The 16835-nt window shown below is 46.2% G+C and overlaps 1 protein-coding gene and 3 non-coding genes across 7 annotated transcripts in view; 3 read left to right on the top strand and 1 right to left on the bottom strand.

The window, feature by feature from the left end:
* The window catches only part of LOC135913489 (hemicentin-1-like), a 708068-nt gene that overhangs the window by 541720 nt on the left and 149513 nt on the right, over positions 1-16835 (bottom strand). The gene's annotated exons all lie outside the window — the stretch shown is intronic.
* TRNAS-UGA (transfer RNA serine (anticodon UGA)) lies at positions 2820-2901 on the top strand. Its single transcript has one exon. It is a non-coding gene; the product is annotated as a tRNA-Ser (tRNA).
* On the top strand, positions 2977-3058 carry TRNAS-UGA (transfer RNA serine (anticodon UGA)). Its single transcript has one exon. It is a non-coding gene; the product is annotated as a tRNA-Ser (tRNA).
* TRNAS-UGA (transfer RNA serine (anticodon UGA)) lies at positions 12158-12239 on the top strand. Its single transcript has one exon. It is a non-coding gene; the product is annotated as a tRNA-Ser (tRNA).

Here is a 16835-nt window from a genome sequence, read left to right as displayed (position 1 = left end):
GTGGTTACTATGAAGTGAAACATGTGTCTTTCAGCGACCATAGCCTTGTCATGACTACACTAGGAAGCAACCTCAGAAAAACCCGTTTTAATTGGGCGTTGTGGAAGTTCAACGTGAAACTTTTGCAAGATGAAACATTTATGGAGTGTGTAACAAAAAGACTTAAACAAATTACATCCAAAGGGCCACATGGGTGGGCAGCTGAGTGGGAAAACTTTAAGAATGACGTCAAGATTATTGCGATTGAAAGGGGGGAACCATTATTAGTCAAAAGCAAAAGTGTAATGAACAAGAACTGCAGTGCCAACTCGATTTTCTTATATGTATGCAATGCGGCAATCCCGGCATGTATATAAAAGCAATTCGCGAAGTGAAAAGCAAACTAGAAGTAATTGCAACCGAAAAGTACAGAGCAGCAGTGATAAGGGCGCGAGCCGACAAGATATGGTTGGGTGAAACGCCCAACAAGCGAGCGATGTGTGACGAAAGAAAATATGCGGCTCAAAACGAAATACGACAGATCAACTACCGTAACGAACAGGCATCAGACAGGAGCGAAATTGAGCCGGTATTTGTCGAACATTACAGCGAATTATTTGCGAATAAAAAAAGCGATAGAACTGGGCTGAGAACCGAGGTTATTAATCTAATGCCTACGCTCGATGAAGAATGTAAGACGCGATTAGAACAGCCAATAAGTATAGAAGAAGGGAAAAGTGCCATAAAAGAACTAACTCCAGGAAAAACACCTGGGCCGGATGGAATAGGAGCAGCATTTTACAAAATATTCATTGAAGAAATCAGCCCAATTTTGCATAACGTTATTAGCAAAGCCTATGAGGAAAAACGGTTACCGCCTTCCTTCCGCGCTGCCCATATTGTTTTGATACCGAAGACAGATGATCTAACTATACTGTTATCAGTAGGGGCCTATCGCCCAATAACTCTTACAAATGTGGACTGTAAAATATATACCAACATTTTAGCTAAACGTTTGCAAAGCGTTATTATGCTTCTCGTTGGACCGCACCAGACCTGTGGAATAAAAGGACGTTCGATATGTACAAATGTGCATGTAGCCCGCAGCGTTCTAGAATGTTGTGATGCCATCTCGGGACGAGTTGCTATGTTTCAACTTGATCTCGCCAAGGCTTTCAACCGTGTCGCACACGATGTTTTCTCTGTGCTTGAACATGTCAATATTGGCAAAGTGTTATTAGAAGGTTTAAACATGGTTTATATTGATTGTACTGTACGCATCATGGTCAACAAGAACCTCACCCAGAGTATTGACGTCCGGTCATCTATAAAACAAGGATGTGCATTGTCATCGCTGCTTTTCGCTCTTTATCTTGAACCCTTCTGCCTCAGTCTTATTATTAATGAAAAAGTACATGGTTTCAGGCTTCAGACGCATCATGTGAAAATCCTTGCCTACGCTGATGATGTAGGAATCTTTTGCACTGACCGCAATAGCATAGAAAAAGCCACAAGCGTCACCAAAGATTTTTGCAAACAGACAGGTTCCGCGATAAACTGGGAAAAAAGTGTCGGTTTATGGCACGGAATATGGGACTTTCAACCAGAAATATTTGCGACCATCACGTGGGCAAGAAGTCCTTCTACGTATTTAGGCGTGCCTCTCGAGCAATATAAACAAACTGCAGATTACTGGGATGGCCTGACGCCAAGGGTGAAGCAAAAAGTTGGAGGGCTGCAAGGCCGCGAATTATCGATGTTTGCTAGGGCCAGTGCGTGCGATGTTTTTTTGATTGCCAAAGTGTGGTATGTGTTGCAGTTTTTGTCAATGTCACGCGTCAACGTGCAGAAACTGCACCGAATATTTGCGGTTTTTATTTGGGGCTCCAATTGGGAGAGAATCAGCCGCACTAATCTGTTTCGCCCAATAAAAGACGGAGGCCTTGGCCTTTCTCATCTGTTCATCCGCCAAATTGTGTCGCGTTTTATGTTCCTGCGGGACACGAGAGACCCGTTTTTGAGAGCGATGATGGAAATGCGTCTTAAGAATGTATTGCCGGAATTTGTTTTCTAGTGCGGCTGGAATCGCCTGTGCTGTAAAAGGTTACTTCAGGGAATTAGTAACGTCCTTTAGGATACTTAAAACACGCTTCTCATTCGAGTACCTGATCCTTGTACCGAGAATGAAACTATATAAAGATTTAACCAATGTAATGATGCCAGCAACATTATACAGATCGCCAAACATTGCAGGCCCAGGGCAAGATGTTTTAAAAAGAGTTCGAAAAATTACTGTTAGAGGAGCTGTTAAAACATTCTTTTTCAAATTGCACACAAACACACTCCCTGTAAAAACATGGCTCGATGAAAAGGGAACATCTGTACCGTGGACAACAAACTGTCTTTTGTGCAAGAAACCAGAAACAATCGAACACACGTTCATTGATTGTTTGGATCCAATCTTTTTTTGGGGATGTTTCGCTACGAACCCTGAAGAATGAGTTACCGATAACACCACACGGAATTCGATATTTCTCAGTACGGAATGAAAACAGCTTCCCCTATGACATGATCATGATACTGGGGCTACATAGCCTTTGGATCACAAGAAAGGCAGTCCGGCACGCAGACCCCAAGGCAAAGTCAGCCGGCGAAAGCTTTATAGAGAGCATAACCTACATGCGCGAGGTATATAGTATTTTAACCGAGCCACCAGATTGGATTTGGGTACTTGATGAGTTGGTACGAATGAAAATATTTTAATTAACCACACTGGTCAAGCAGACCAAGGTGGGTTTTATGTATGTACATGCCTTTTTTGAATAAAAGTTAAAAGAAAAACAGTCGTGGCCGAGTGTTTAAGGCGATGGACTTGAAATCCATTGGGGTCTCCCCGCGCAGGTTCGAATGCTGTCGGCTACGTAGTCGTGCCTTTTTTTCTGGCAGCCGTTCCTAAGTGCGTATCATTGTGGCGCAGAAGTGCGAGTGCGTACGTGCGCAGTCGTGGCCGAGTGGTTAAGGCGATGGACTTGAAATCCATTGGGGTCTCCCCGCACAGGTTCGTATCCTGTCGGCTGCGTGGTCGAGTCTTCCTTCTTGTGGCAGCCGTTCCTAAGTGCGTATCATTGTGGCGCAGAAGTACGTGCGCAGTCGTGGCGTTAAGGCGATGGACTTGAAATCCATTGGGGTCTCCCCGCACAGGTTCGAATCCTTTCGGCTGCGTGGTCGAGTCTTCCTCCTTGTGGCAGCCGTTCCTAAGTGCGTATCATTGTGGCGCAGACGTGCGCAGTCGTGGCCGAGGATTCTGCTTCCGGCAGCCGAGCTGAGTGAACGCAGGATGGCAGGCCCTTCAAGGGTGGCTACAGCGGTACTTTTTGGCCGCGGTAACAGGTATTTTGACATTGAAAATGAATATGAAGATTTATTGCCGAGCCTTCCTACAGGACTGGTTGTTTTGAATACTGTTTTTTTTTGCATGCTGACGTCCGTTCCCGGCCATATCGAGTGGAAGACTTCCATGACATACTGGCTCGTCTGACGCTGCCCCCCGAGGTTGTTGCCTTAGGGGCGTATCGCATGAGCCATGTGTGGGCGATGACGTTCAAGATTATGGATGCTGTGAAAAGATCCTTGGCATCGGTGACAACAAGGTGAAAAATTCTCGCTGCCTCGTCATCGATCCAGCAAACCAAGATGTGCGGATGAAGGTATACTGGCTACTCCACAATGTACTAGACGAAGACTTGAAACGTGCGTTACCGCTGTACGGCCAAGTGACGGAAGTCAGCAGGCAGCGGTGGCGGGTGCACGGCGTGGCCAACAAGGGCTCAACGACCCGTCTGGTAACGCTCAGGTTGAAGGTGGGCCTTAAAATTGATGGCCTTCCTCATCAAGTGAACGTAAGCGGGGAGCAAGCCCTTGTTGTTGTGCCGGGAAGAGCGCCCATTTGTCTACACTGCCGGGGAAAACGGCACATTCGTCGTGACTGCCGAGTGCCGCGTTGTAGTGGCTGCCGGAGGTTCGGTCATGAGGAGCATGAGTGCACGCTATCCTATGCCAGCGTCACCGGGCCCGTGGAGGGGGGCGACGCGTCCGAGCTACTCATGGACGAGGCTGACGCTGAAGACGCGGCAAGTCCGGGTGACAGAGGGTCCGACAGAGTGCTGGCGACGCCAGACCCGACCACACTGAAAGGGCCCAACGTGACAACAGGGCAAGAGCCCGCAGAACAGCCGTCCGAGCTACAACCTGGGAATGCAACGGCCTCAGAGACGTCAGAATCATGTGAAACTTCTGCCAAGGAAACAGAGTTTACAGGTGGACAGGACAACATGGACGACAGCGAGAGCGCAGTCGGTGGCCTGGCCGGCAAGTGCCCTTGGGACGAAAGAAGAGACGATACAAGTACTCCCGATGGCAGCGAGGGTGGAGAACCACCGGCGAAGACAACGGGGACTAGGCGTCTGTCTTTCAAACAGCGGCCAAAAATTCTGGTCGACCCACGGACAGAGGCCAAGTCGCCTCTCCCGCCTTCATCGCCTGGGTAGGTGAGACTGTCATGATTTTTGGAGACACAGTAATATGTAAGAGACAAATGTGAAAGTGTTGTACTGGAGCCGAGACGTAAAAACATGAAAAAAAGCTGAGACGCCCGTAAGTCGTGCGATTTCCTTGTTTTCTGGCGAGCAACCACTTGAAGTAAAAACAGTCTGGTAGGCCTACTCATAGCGATAACATGTCCTTTAAATTAGAAAGAGCCTTATGCGTAGCAACACTCAACATTAGAGGACATGGGTCTAGGAGGCGACAGTATCAGTTGCGTCGTTTGTTGCTTGAGAATGACGTTGATATTGCTGCCATGCAGGAAACGAAACTCGAGTCCCAAGAGCAGACAGACCGTATGCTTTCGCCTTTCCGCTCCCTATACAATGTGTATGTCAGCCATTCTCATGGTACTACATCTGGTGGCTGCTTGCTTTTTATGAAGAACAGCATTGGTATTGTAGTAGAGTGTTTGCATATTGACGATTTGGGACGATTAATTGTGTGTGATTTTTCCTTTTCTGGCGCGAACTGGCGGATCGTTTGTGTCATCATCATCATCATCATCATCATCATCATCAGCCTAGTTACGCCCACTGCAGGGCAACGGCCTCTCCCATACTTCTCCAACTACCCAGGTCATGTACTAATTGTGGCCATGTTGTCCCTGCAAACGTCTTAATGTCATCCGCCCACCTAACTTTCTGCCGCCCCCTGCTACGCTTCCCTTCCCTTGGAATCCAGTTCGTAACCCTCAGTGACCATCGGTTATCTTCCCTCCTCATTACATGTCCGGCCCATGCCCATTTCTTTTTCTTGATTTCAACTAAGATGTCGTTTACCCGCGTTTGTTGCCTCACCCAATCTGCTCTTTTCTTATCCCTTAACGTTACACCCATCATTCTTCTTTCCATAGCTCGTTGCGTCGTCCTCAATTTCAGCAGAACCCTTTTCGTAAGCCTCCAGGTTTCTACCGCATATGTGAGTACTGGTAACACACAGCTGTTATACACTTTCCTTTTGAGGGATAGTGGCAACCTGCTGTTCATGATTTGAGAATGCCTGCCAAACGCACCCCAACCCATTCTTATTCTTCTGGCTGTTTCAGTCTCATGATCCGGATCCGTGGTCACTACCTGCCCTAAGTGGATGTATTCCCTTACCACTTCCAGTGCTTCGCTACCTATCGTAAACTGCTGTTCTCTTCCGAGACTGGTAAACAATACTTTAGTTTTCTGCAGATTAATTTTCAGACCCACCCTTCTGCTTTGCCTCTCCAGGTCAGTGAGCATGCATTGCAATTGGTCTCCTGAGTTACTAAGCAAGGCAATATCATCAGCGAATCGCAAGTTGCTAAGGTATTCTCCATCAACTTTTATGCCCAATTCTTCCCACTCCAGGCCTCTGAATACCTCCTGTAAACAGGCTGTGAATAGCATTGGAGATATCGTATCTCCCTGTCTGATGCCTTTCTTTATAGGGATTTTGTTGCTTTCTTTGTGGAGGACTACGGTGGCTGTGGAGCCGCTATAGAAATCTTTCAGTATTTTTACATATGGCTCATCTACGCCCTGATTCCATACTGCCTCCATGACTGCTGAGGTTTCGACTGAATCAAACGCTTTCTCGTAATCAATGAAAGCTATATATAAGGGTTGGTTATATTCTGCACATTTCTCTATCACTTGAGTGATAGTGTGAATATGGTCTATTGTTGAGTAGCCTTTACGGAATCCTGCCTGGTCCTTTGGTTGACAGAAGTCTAAGGTGTTCCTGATTCTATTTGCGATTACCTTAGTAAATACTTTGTAGGCAACGGACAGTAAGCTGATCGGTCTATAATTTTTCAAGTCTTTGGCGTCCCCTTTCTTATGGATTAGGATTATGTTAGCTTTCTTCCAAGATTCCGGTACGCTCGAGGTTATGAGGCATTGCGTATACAGGGTGGCCAGTTTCTCTAGAACAATCTGACCACCATCCTTCAACAAATCTGCTGTTACCTGATCCTCCCCAGCTGCCTTCCCCCTTTGCATAGCTCCTAAGGCTTTCTTTACTTCTTCTGGCGTTACCTGTGGGATTTCGAATTCCTCTAGGCTATTCTCTCTTCCACTATCGTCGTGGGTGCCACTGGTACTGTATAAATCTCTATAGAACTCCTCAGCCACTTGAACTATCTCATCCACATTAGTAACGATATTGCAGGCTGTGTCTCTTAACGCACACATCTGATTCTTGCCTATTCCTAGTTTCTTCTTCACTGTTTTTAGGCTTCCTCCGTTCCTGAGAGCCTGTTCAATTCTATCCATATTATAGTTCCTGATGTCCGCTGTCTTACGCTTGTTGATTAACTTAGAAAATTCTGCCAGTTCTATTCTAGCTGTAGGGTTAGAGGCTTTCATACATTGGCGTTTCTTGATCAGATCTTTCGTGTCCTGCGGTAGCTTACTGGTTTCCTGTCTAACGGCGTTACCACCGACTTCTATTGCGCACTCCTTATTGATGCCCATGAGATTGTCGTTCATTGCTTCAACACTAAGGTCCTCTTCCTGAGTTAAAGGCGAATACCTGTTCTGTAGCTTGAACTGGGATTCCTCTAGTTTCCCTCTTACCGCTAACTCATTGATTGGCTTCTTGTGTACCAGTTTCTTCCGTTCCCTCCTCAAGTCTAGGCTAATTCGAGTTCTTACCATCCTATGGTCACTGCCGCGCACCTTGCCGAGCACTTCTACATCTTGTATGATGCCAGGGTTCGCGCAGAGTATGAAGTCGATTTCATTTCTAGCCTCACCATTCGGGCTCCTCCACGTCCACTTTCGACTAACCCGCTTGCGGAAAAGGGTATTCATTATCCGCATATTATTCTGTTCTGCAAACTCTACTAATAATTCTCCTCTGCTATTCCTAGAGCCTATGCCATATTCCCCCACTGACTTGTCTCCAGCCTGCTTCTTGCCTACCCTGGCATTGAAGTCGCCCATCAGTATAGTGTATTTTGTTTTGACTTTACCCATCGCCGATTCTACGTCTTCATAAAAGCTTTCGACTTCCTGGTCATCATGACTGCATGTAGGGGCATAGACTTGTACCACCTTCAATTTGTACCTCTTATTAAGTTTCACAACAGGACCTGCCACCCTCTCGTTAATGCTATAGAATTCCTGTATGTTACCAGCTATTTCCTTATTAATCAGGAATCCGACTGCTAGTTCTCGTCTCTCCGCTAAGCCCCGGTAACACAGTACATGCCCGCTTTTTAGCACTGTATATGCTTCTTTTGTCCTCCTAACCTCACTGAGCCCTAATATATCCCATTTACTACCCTCTAATTCCTCCAATAACACTGCTAGACTCGCCTCACTAGATAGCGTTCTAACGTTAAACGTTATCAGGTTAAGAATCCAATGCGGCCTGTCCGGAGCCAGGTATTCTTAGCACTCTCTGCAGCGTCACAGATCTGACCGCCGCCGTGGTCAGTTGCTTCGCGGCTGCTGGGGACTGAGGGCCGGGGTTTGATTGTTGTATTCATATGGGAGGTTGTGGCCAAGTACTGCACCAGGGTGGCCAATCCTGCTCTGGTGAGAGAGTGCGTTACCGGTTCTGGTCGCCGGGATCAGGCCGCACTCCAGGCCTGTTTGCGCAATTTTCTCAACACACGCGTTTTTTGTTTTTTCTTTGTATTTTCCGGTGGAGAATTGCGCGGCACCGGGATTTGAATCACGGTCCTTTTGCACTGGAGACGGATACTCTACCGTCCCCGCAGGAGTTAAATTAATTAAATTATGGGGTTTTACGTGACAAAACCACTTTCGGATTATGCACGCTGTAGTGGAGGACTCCGAAAATTTCGACCACCTGGGGTTCTTTAACGTGCACCTAATTCTAAGTACATGGGTGTTTTCGCATTTCGCCCCCATCGAAATGCGGCCGCCGTGACCGGGGTCCGATCCCGCGACCTCGTGCTCAGCAGTCTAACACCATAACCACTGAGCAACCACGGCGGGTCCCGCAGGAGTTATAAGTTATACGCCTCATTTAACCTACAGTGGTGCCCTATTTGATCAGTCAAGGTGAACGAATCTGAGCTCGGTTATACCGCATGGATGGCACTCGGCTAGAGAACCTGGTATTTATGACCTGCAGAAGTGTGGCCACACATAATTGAGGATATAATTTTTTTAGGAGGGTTTCCGTAAAGTGATAAAATTAAGGAAAAGACTTAAAAAAAGAAAGAAAAAGAAGGAACATAATATGTGATTCGAACTCATGACCCTTGGATGTTGCCCGAAAAGGTAGCTCGGTCGGTTGGTTCGTCAAGCCACCGGTTACTTTCAAGTGCCATAGCTCCTGCTCCGAGCCTCATACTTATGTGGAAAGGGACTGATGATGTCCGCGACAGTCGATTGGAAGGCATAACCGAGTGGTTGAACGGCATAATTTCTTGGAAAAATGGCCGCCAGAGGAGCAGCGTGAACTCGAGCGGCTTTAGATATATGTACCAAATAGGGAGTAAGAGCGCAAAATATTTTTCGAAAACCTTGAAGTGCACCTGTCGTGTGATAGGACAATTATTCTTCTCGGAGATTTCAACTGTGTTTGCATTCCCGAAGATAGGGCAAGCAAAGCGCCGGTGCGTGATTATAGTGCCTTATTTTTGAATGCACTGGTTCGCGAGCGAGAGTTGCATGACGTAGGACATGTGCTTTCTCAGGGCACGCAGTTCACACATTACCAGCTTAGCTGTCAGACGAGGCTTGACAGAGCCTACGTGTCTACTGTGCTACTTTCCTGGTGCCGAGATTACAGTGTGAAGCACGTTTCTTTCAGCGACCATAGCCTAGTCATGTTCACCATCAATAAACAGAAAAGCAGAGGTTTAGCTGGGACCTGTGGAAATTGAACGACAAGCTACTCGATGATGACACGTTTGTAGAGAACGTTAAAACCGAATTAGAAGAAGTATTCGAGTGTAACATGGGCAGTTTAATTCATACATGGGAGTCTTTCAAAGAAAAAGTAAAAATCAACGCTATTGAAAGAGCATCTTGTATAAAACACCGCCAAATGAAAGAAGAAAATCCGTTGCAGTGCCAGTTAGATTTTTTACTCTGTCAAGAATGTGTGCAACCGGGCATGCGCAGTAAAGAAAAATAAAGATGTGAAAAGAAAGTTGTAGACTATAGACGTAGAAAGATACAAGGGAGCTGTGGTGCGCGCACGCACCGAAAGGCTTTAGTGCGGCGAGATGCCCACGAAACGTGCGCTGGCAGACGAGAGGAGCTACGCGACTAAAAACGAAATCAAGGCGATAGAATATCTAAACGTCGTCACAAGCGATAAAGCAATAATTGAACAAGCGTTTGTGGAACATTATTGCGAATTATTGGGAAGTACAAAACAGGGCAGTAGCACATTCAAGGATGAATTCTTATCACTTATGCCGCAACTCGACGACGACATAAAGGCAAGTTTAGAGGCACGTATCACCGTCAAAGAAATTAAAAAATCAATTGAAAAAATTACCTCTGGAAAGACACCTGGTCCAGATGGCCTAAGCGCAGCTTTCTATAAGAAATTTAAAAGCCCTGTGGCAGCAGCCTTATGTGAAGTTTTGCACGAGGCATATGAAAAGAAAGAATTACCAGGGTCCTTCCGCAGATCACACATTGTATTGATTCCCAAAACAACAGACCCCGCGAAACAGCAATTTATTGGATCGTATCGGCCCATAACCCTGGCCAATGTTGATTATAAACTGTTTATGGGTGTGTTGGCCAGGCGACTTCAAACTGTTATTAAAGAAATCGTAGGGCCCCATCAGACCTGCGGCATCAAAGGTGGATCTATAACTACGAATATTCACGCTGCAAGGAATATTTTAGAATGTTGTGAAGATTTTGAGAGTAGGGTAGCGATGCTACATATCGATCTCGAGAAAGCCTTTGACCGCGTGAGTCACGAGATCCTTTTGTGCATCCTCGACTACGTAAAACTGGGATCTGTGGTTTCGGAGGGGGTACGAATGGCATACACTGGATGGATGCACTACGTGGATTGTAGTGAACAAACAGCTCTACGAAAGCATTCAAGTCTTATCAAGCGTAAAACAAGGATGTCCTGCGTCAGCATTACTTTTCGCTCTCTACCTAGAGCCTCTTTGCCAAAAAGTGCTTCAGAATGAATGAGTTCGTGAATTCCGCTTGATGACCACGGAAGCCAAAGTGCTTAGTTATGCGGATGATATCGCAGTGTTCTGTGATGACCAACAAAGTGTGAGAGTGGCAGTAAATGATGTGAAGACATTCTGTGGGTGCACCGGTAGTAGAAATAATTGGAATAAATGCCTCGGTATCTGGCATGGAAATTGGCGAAGTACACCCTCATTGTTTGAAAATGTCACATGGACGGTGACGCCTGATAAGTATCTAGGCGTACCACTCCAACACTACCGGGACACAACAGAATATTGGAAGAATGAGACGGAGCAACTACGCGAGAAGATCCAAAAATGGGGTGGCCGAGAATTTTTAATGTTTCCGGCGTTCAACTGTGTGCAACATATTTCTTGTTTCGCGAGTGTGGTATGTTGTTCAAGTGTTATCTATGACACGTAATGCAGTTCAAAAGCTACACAGAGTGATGGCAGTATTTGTTTGGAGTTCTACGTGGGAAAGAACCACTCGCACAAATTTGTTTCGATCTGTGCGAAGTGGGGGGCTTGGCCTAGTCCACCTTTTCTTGCGGCAGATCGTGGCTAGGTTCATTTTCTTACGCGATCAAAGCGATCGCTTTTGAGAACATTGTTACATGTGCGATTGTCGAATCATTTGCCAGAATTTATTGTTTCAACGGTCAATGTCGAACAAAGACGGCGAAGGGGTTATATGCGTGAAATCATTGGTGCTTTCGAAATCCTAAAAGTACGCTTTTCAATGGAGTATCTCTGTGAGGTGACACGTAAGAAATTATATAAAGATCTTGTAGAAAGCACGTTGCCGCTTCCTGTATACCGATCATTGTACTCAAGAGGTCCATGGGACGATGTTTTAGGAAGAGTTAAAAGGATGCCTGTACGACCATCAGTAAAAACGTTCTTTTTCAAGCTACATAGTGGCACACTCCCTACCAAACCTTGGCTGCGAGAAAAGGGCATTTTTGTTGCCTGGTCAGTAGACTGCATCATCTGCAAAAAGCCGGAGACAGTTGAACACACATTTCTAGATTGTAGTGATGCAGTCTTTCTCTGGGACATCCTCCAGAGGACTTTGAAGAAAGACTTGCCCATTACCCCGTACGGCATCCGTTTTCTGCCTGTCAAGAACGTAGGGGGTGTGCCCTACGACATGTTCATGGCACTAGTACTCCACAGCGTGTGGAGGACGCGGATGGCCGTGCGCAACGAGGACCTGAATTCGCGACCGGCACGAGAGTATTTCATTGAGAGTGTAGAATACTTGAAAGAAGTGTACACAGTTCAAACGGAAAAGCCTGAGTGGTACCCCCTTTTAGGGGAACTATCTGTGATGAAACAACTGCGTTTTTAACCCCTCACGTGCTGAAAGTGATGTGACAGCACTTTTAAAAGTGACAATGCACTTTATCTACTTATGTTGTATGCCAAGCAGGCAATAAAAAAAAAGCAGTCGTGGCCGAGTGGTTAAGGTGATGGACTTGAAATCCATTGGGGTTTCCCCGCACAGGTTCGAATCCTGTCGGCTGCGTAGTCGTGCCTTTTTTTTCTGGCAGCCGTTCCTAAGTGTGTATCATTGTGGCGCAGACGTGCGTATGTGTGCAGTCGTGGCCGAGATTCTACTTCCGGCTACCGTACGGTACGGTCGCAGAATGTCTTGCTCCGTTGGGGCGGTTGAAGCGGCCCAGCAGGGCCGTGGAATCAGGTTTACGGAGTCGACTACACAGGAATACCAGCTTGTTTTGCCTCATCTGCCTTCAGGTATGACAGTTTCTAAGACAGTGTTTTTGCACGGAGACTTAAAAGCAAGACCGTATCGCGTAGAACATTTTCGCGATGCGCTTGTCAGAGTACAGCTTATGCCGGAAGTGCTGGCCCTTGGGGCCTATCAAATGAATCATGTGTGGGCGATAAGCTTCAAGGATGAAGACGCAAAGAAACAGATACTTTCACTCGAGGCGTTCAGCGTCAAGGAGCACCGGTGCGTCGTTATTGACCCGTGCAAACAGGATGGGCGGATTAAGCTTCACTGGCTCCTGCACACCACGCCCGACGACGAAGTTCGAACGGCTTTGGCACCTTTTGGCAAAGTTATTGAAATTTCCAAAGAGAAGTGGCGTGTCTCAGGCTGTTACGAGAAGGGCTCGCACACACGTTTGGTGTCCTTGCGCCTGAAGTCCGGTTTGACGTGCCGACCTGCCGCACCAGTTGCGCATAGGCGAAGACAACGCATTCGTATTCGTATCTGGTAGAGCGCCGCTCTGCCTCCGGTGCCACGGCACCGGTCACATACGGCGCGAGCGCCGGGTACCGCGCTGCGGTGCCTGCCGTCGCTATGGCCATGAGGAGAGCCAGTGTGTACGCAGCTATGCCAATGTAACCGGAACAGGCGGAAGCGGCATTGTGCAAGAGCACCTTATGGACCAGGCTGGCGCCGAAGAAGCTTCTGTGGGAAGTGGGCATCAGGCGAGCAGGCAAGAGAACCCGCCTGTAGCGTCTTCTGAAAAGGACAAAGAAGTAAGAACGGAGGACGAAAAACGACAACCGGCCCACCCAAGCACACCCGAAAGTATTCCCGAGATGGAAACAAATCTCGGAGGTGGCGCATCGGCTTCGCAGAATGACTCGTAGAACGAGGCACTATCGAAAAGTGAAAAAGGAAGTCAACCTGCAACAGCCGTTACTAAGAGACCTCATGAGAAGGGGGCTAGCGACGAAGATTGCTCCGACCCAACGAGCGCTGTGGGACCACCGCCGCTGAAGTCAACGACCACTCGTAGGAGCAGCTTCAAGCCCAAGCCGACGGTCCCACCAGACCGGTTGCAAGGGCCGCGAGTGCCTCCGCGTTAGCGGGGGTACTTTTTTGCCTTCTTGTTCAACTGTATGTACGAGGACAATCATGTTGAGACTTTGGTAGAGTTGAGTGTCTTCAAGGTAGAAGCCGGGCTAATTACCAGTGGGCACGAATCCGCCTGCTGTGCACACTGACCAGTGATGTAAATCTCCCTCGCCTGTTTTTGCGTAGCGTATTAGGTATTGTGAAAAAAAAATAAGACAATGGACCGAAATCTTTCTGCACTGCGTATTGCAACGTTGAATGTACGGGGATTGACAGCAAGACGACGGCAGGTGCAAGTTAGTCGCCTAATGCTCGATAATGACATAGATATTTTGGCTATTCAGGAGACAAAAATCGAAAGTCAGCTAGGAAGCAACAGACCGGATGGTCGAGACCTTTAAAGCAAGATATAGAGTTTGTGTGTGCCATGCTGCTGGCAAGTCCGGAGGATGTGCCCTTTTTTTGCGCAATAGTATCGGAATATTAGAGGAAGCAGTCCTCACCAGTGAAAATGGTCGGCTAGTCCTGTGTGATTTTTCTTTTAATGAAGCTGAGTGGCGCCTTTTGTGCATCTACGCCCCGAATAGAGAGAGGGAGCGCAAGGTTTTCTTCGAGTATGCTGAACCGTTTTTGTCTTGTGAAAGGAAAGTTGTGCTTCTTGGCGATTTTAATTGTGTATGCTTGCCTGAGGACACAGTCACAAATGTACCTATTAGAGATGTGAGCGCTGATCTACTGAACACAATTACACAAGAAAAATACATGTTTGATGTGGGTGATGTTCTCCGTGGTAATTGTATGCAGTATACGCATTTCCAAGGTGCGAGTCATGCCAGGTTAGATCGCGCATACATTTCAGCAAGCCTTATGCCATTATGCTTCAAATACATGGTAAAGCATGTAAGCTTCAGCGACCATAGCCTGGTCATGTTTGAAATAGGCACGAAACAAAAAACTTCACAGTTTGATTGGAATCTTTGGAAGCTTAGCGAAAAGTTGCTACATGATGAAACTTTTATGCGGGCAGTGACAGGAAAAATTAAAGCTGTTAACTCTGATAAGTCTGACAGGATTGGTGCGTTGTGGGAACAATTTAACATCGATGTTAAAATTACTGCAATTGATAGAGCATGCGCACTGCGGCACAAATCTAAACAAGAAGAAAAAGAACTGCGAAATACTCTGGACTATCTTTTAAATGCTGAAACCACAATACCTGGGCTGTTCTCAAAAGAGATTAAAGAAGTTAAAAGAAAGACGGAAGCCATGGAAGCTGAAAAATATAGAGGGGCCGTGATAAGAGCGCGGGCTGAACGGCTCTGGCTGGGGGAAACCCCAACCAAGCGTGCACTGGGAGACGAAAGATGCTATGGCGCAAAGAACGAAATCAAAAGAATTTGCTATCGTGATAAAGTCACGACTGATCAAAATGTGATCCAGAAAGCATTTGTTGAAAGATACACGGCTTTGCTGGGGTGTAAGACACCTGTACACGAAGGCTTCTTTACAGAATTTATGCCACTAATGCCGTGGTTGGACGACGATGCGAGAACGACACTGGAAGCTCCCATTACTGTTAATGAAATCGAAACAGTAATAAAAGAGTTAAGTGTAGGAAAGTCGCCTGGGCCTGATGGCCTTGGCGCGTCATTCTACAAAGCTTTTAAACAGGAATTGGCTGAAATGCTCTACCATGTTAATGAAGCGTATGACAGCCGTGGAATGCCTCCATCTTTTAAAACAAGCCATATTGTACTAATACCTAAAACAGATGACCCCTCGAAAATACTTTCAGTGGAAGCATATCGGCCGATAAGTCTTGCAAATGTTGATTACAGGATATTCATGAAAGTGTTAGCTAAAAGACTGCAAAGTGTAATAACATTGGTAGTTGGTAAACACCAAACATGTGGCATAAAGGGGAGGACAATTTTTACGAATGTTCATACAGCTCGAAGTGTACTGGAGTGCTGGGATATGGTATGCGGGCACGTGGCGATGGTACAGCTGGACGTTGAGAAAGCCTTTGATAGGGTAGCGCACGAGGCAATCTTTAGATTACTGGAATATACTAACGTTGGCAAGGTGGTCCTAGATGGGGTAAAAATGGCTTACACTGATTGTACTACCAATCTAATAATTAATAAGACATTAAGTGATCGAATATGAGTTGTAACTGGTGTGAAACAGGGAGATCCGATTTCAGCATTATTATTTGCAATGTTCTTGGAACATTTTTGCCTTAAAGTGCAGAACAACCAGATATACGAGGTTTCCGTTTCTTCACGCATGAAATTAAAATCTTGTCTTACGCAGATGACATTGCAATTTTTTGTGGAGACAAAACAAGCATTAAAGAAGCAATAAAAGATGCCAAAGAATTTTGTAGCTTTACTGGCAGTGCCATAAACTGGCAGAAGTGTTTAGGTTTCTGGCACGGAGAATGGGAAGATAAGCCAGAATGCTATGAAAGCATAAAGTTCACAACTGTGCCATTCAGCTACCTTGGTGTTCAGCTTCAATATTATAAAGATGCAACGAGCCAGTGTGCAGAGCCAAGTGAAAAAATGAAAGCGCTGACATCAAAGTGGGGCGGACGAAGTATGTCTATTTTCACCCGTGCGACGGTGTGTAACTTGTTTTTGGTAGCGAAAGTGTTTTATATGTTACAAGTGTTGTGTATGTCAAGGATTTGTGTACAGAAATTCCACAGAATATTTGCTGTTTTCTTGTGGGCATCTGGTTGGGAAAGGATGAGTCGTGTAAACTTATTTCATGCGGTGGGGAATGGAGGTGTAGGTTTATCTCATTTGTTCTTGAAACAGGTCATGTCGAGATTTGTGTTTTTTCGCGACCAAAGTGACGCGTTCTTGCGTACTGTTATTCAACTGCGATTGTGTGATGCATTGCCTGATTTTATTGTTACGTCACACACGCTTCGTAATGTAGCTGTGAAAGGATTTATGCGTGAAGTTGTGGATAGTGTCCGTTTTCTGAGAGCGCATTTTTCACTATATTATCTGTCAGATGCTTCCAGAAAGAAACTTTACAAGGACCTTATTTATGTCATGTGCCCTACACCGATTTATCGTTCAGCATATCATTTAGGACAAAAGCGGAATGTGCTGAAACGTGCAAAAGGTTTCCCTGTGAAGGCTTCTACAAAAACTTTCTTCTTTATGTTACACTGCGGCACACTACCTGTCAAACCTTGGCTCCAGGAAAAAGGTATTTTTGTGCATGGGAGCATCAACTGCATCATTTGTAAAAAGCCAGAGACAATAGAGC

The sequence above is a fragment of the Dermacentor albipictus genome, unplaced genomic scaffold (genome assembly GCF_038994185.2).
Source record: "Dermacentor albipictus isolate Rhodes 1998 colony unplaced genomic scaffold, USDA_Dalb.pri_finalv2 scaffold_14, whole genome shotgun sequence".
NCBI lineage: Eukaryota > Metazoa > Arthropoda > Arachnida > Ixodida > Ixodidae > Dermacentor > Dermacentor albipictus.
This window is presented reverse-complemented; position numbering and strand designations above follow the sequence as displayed.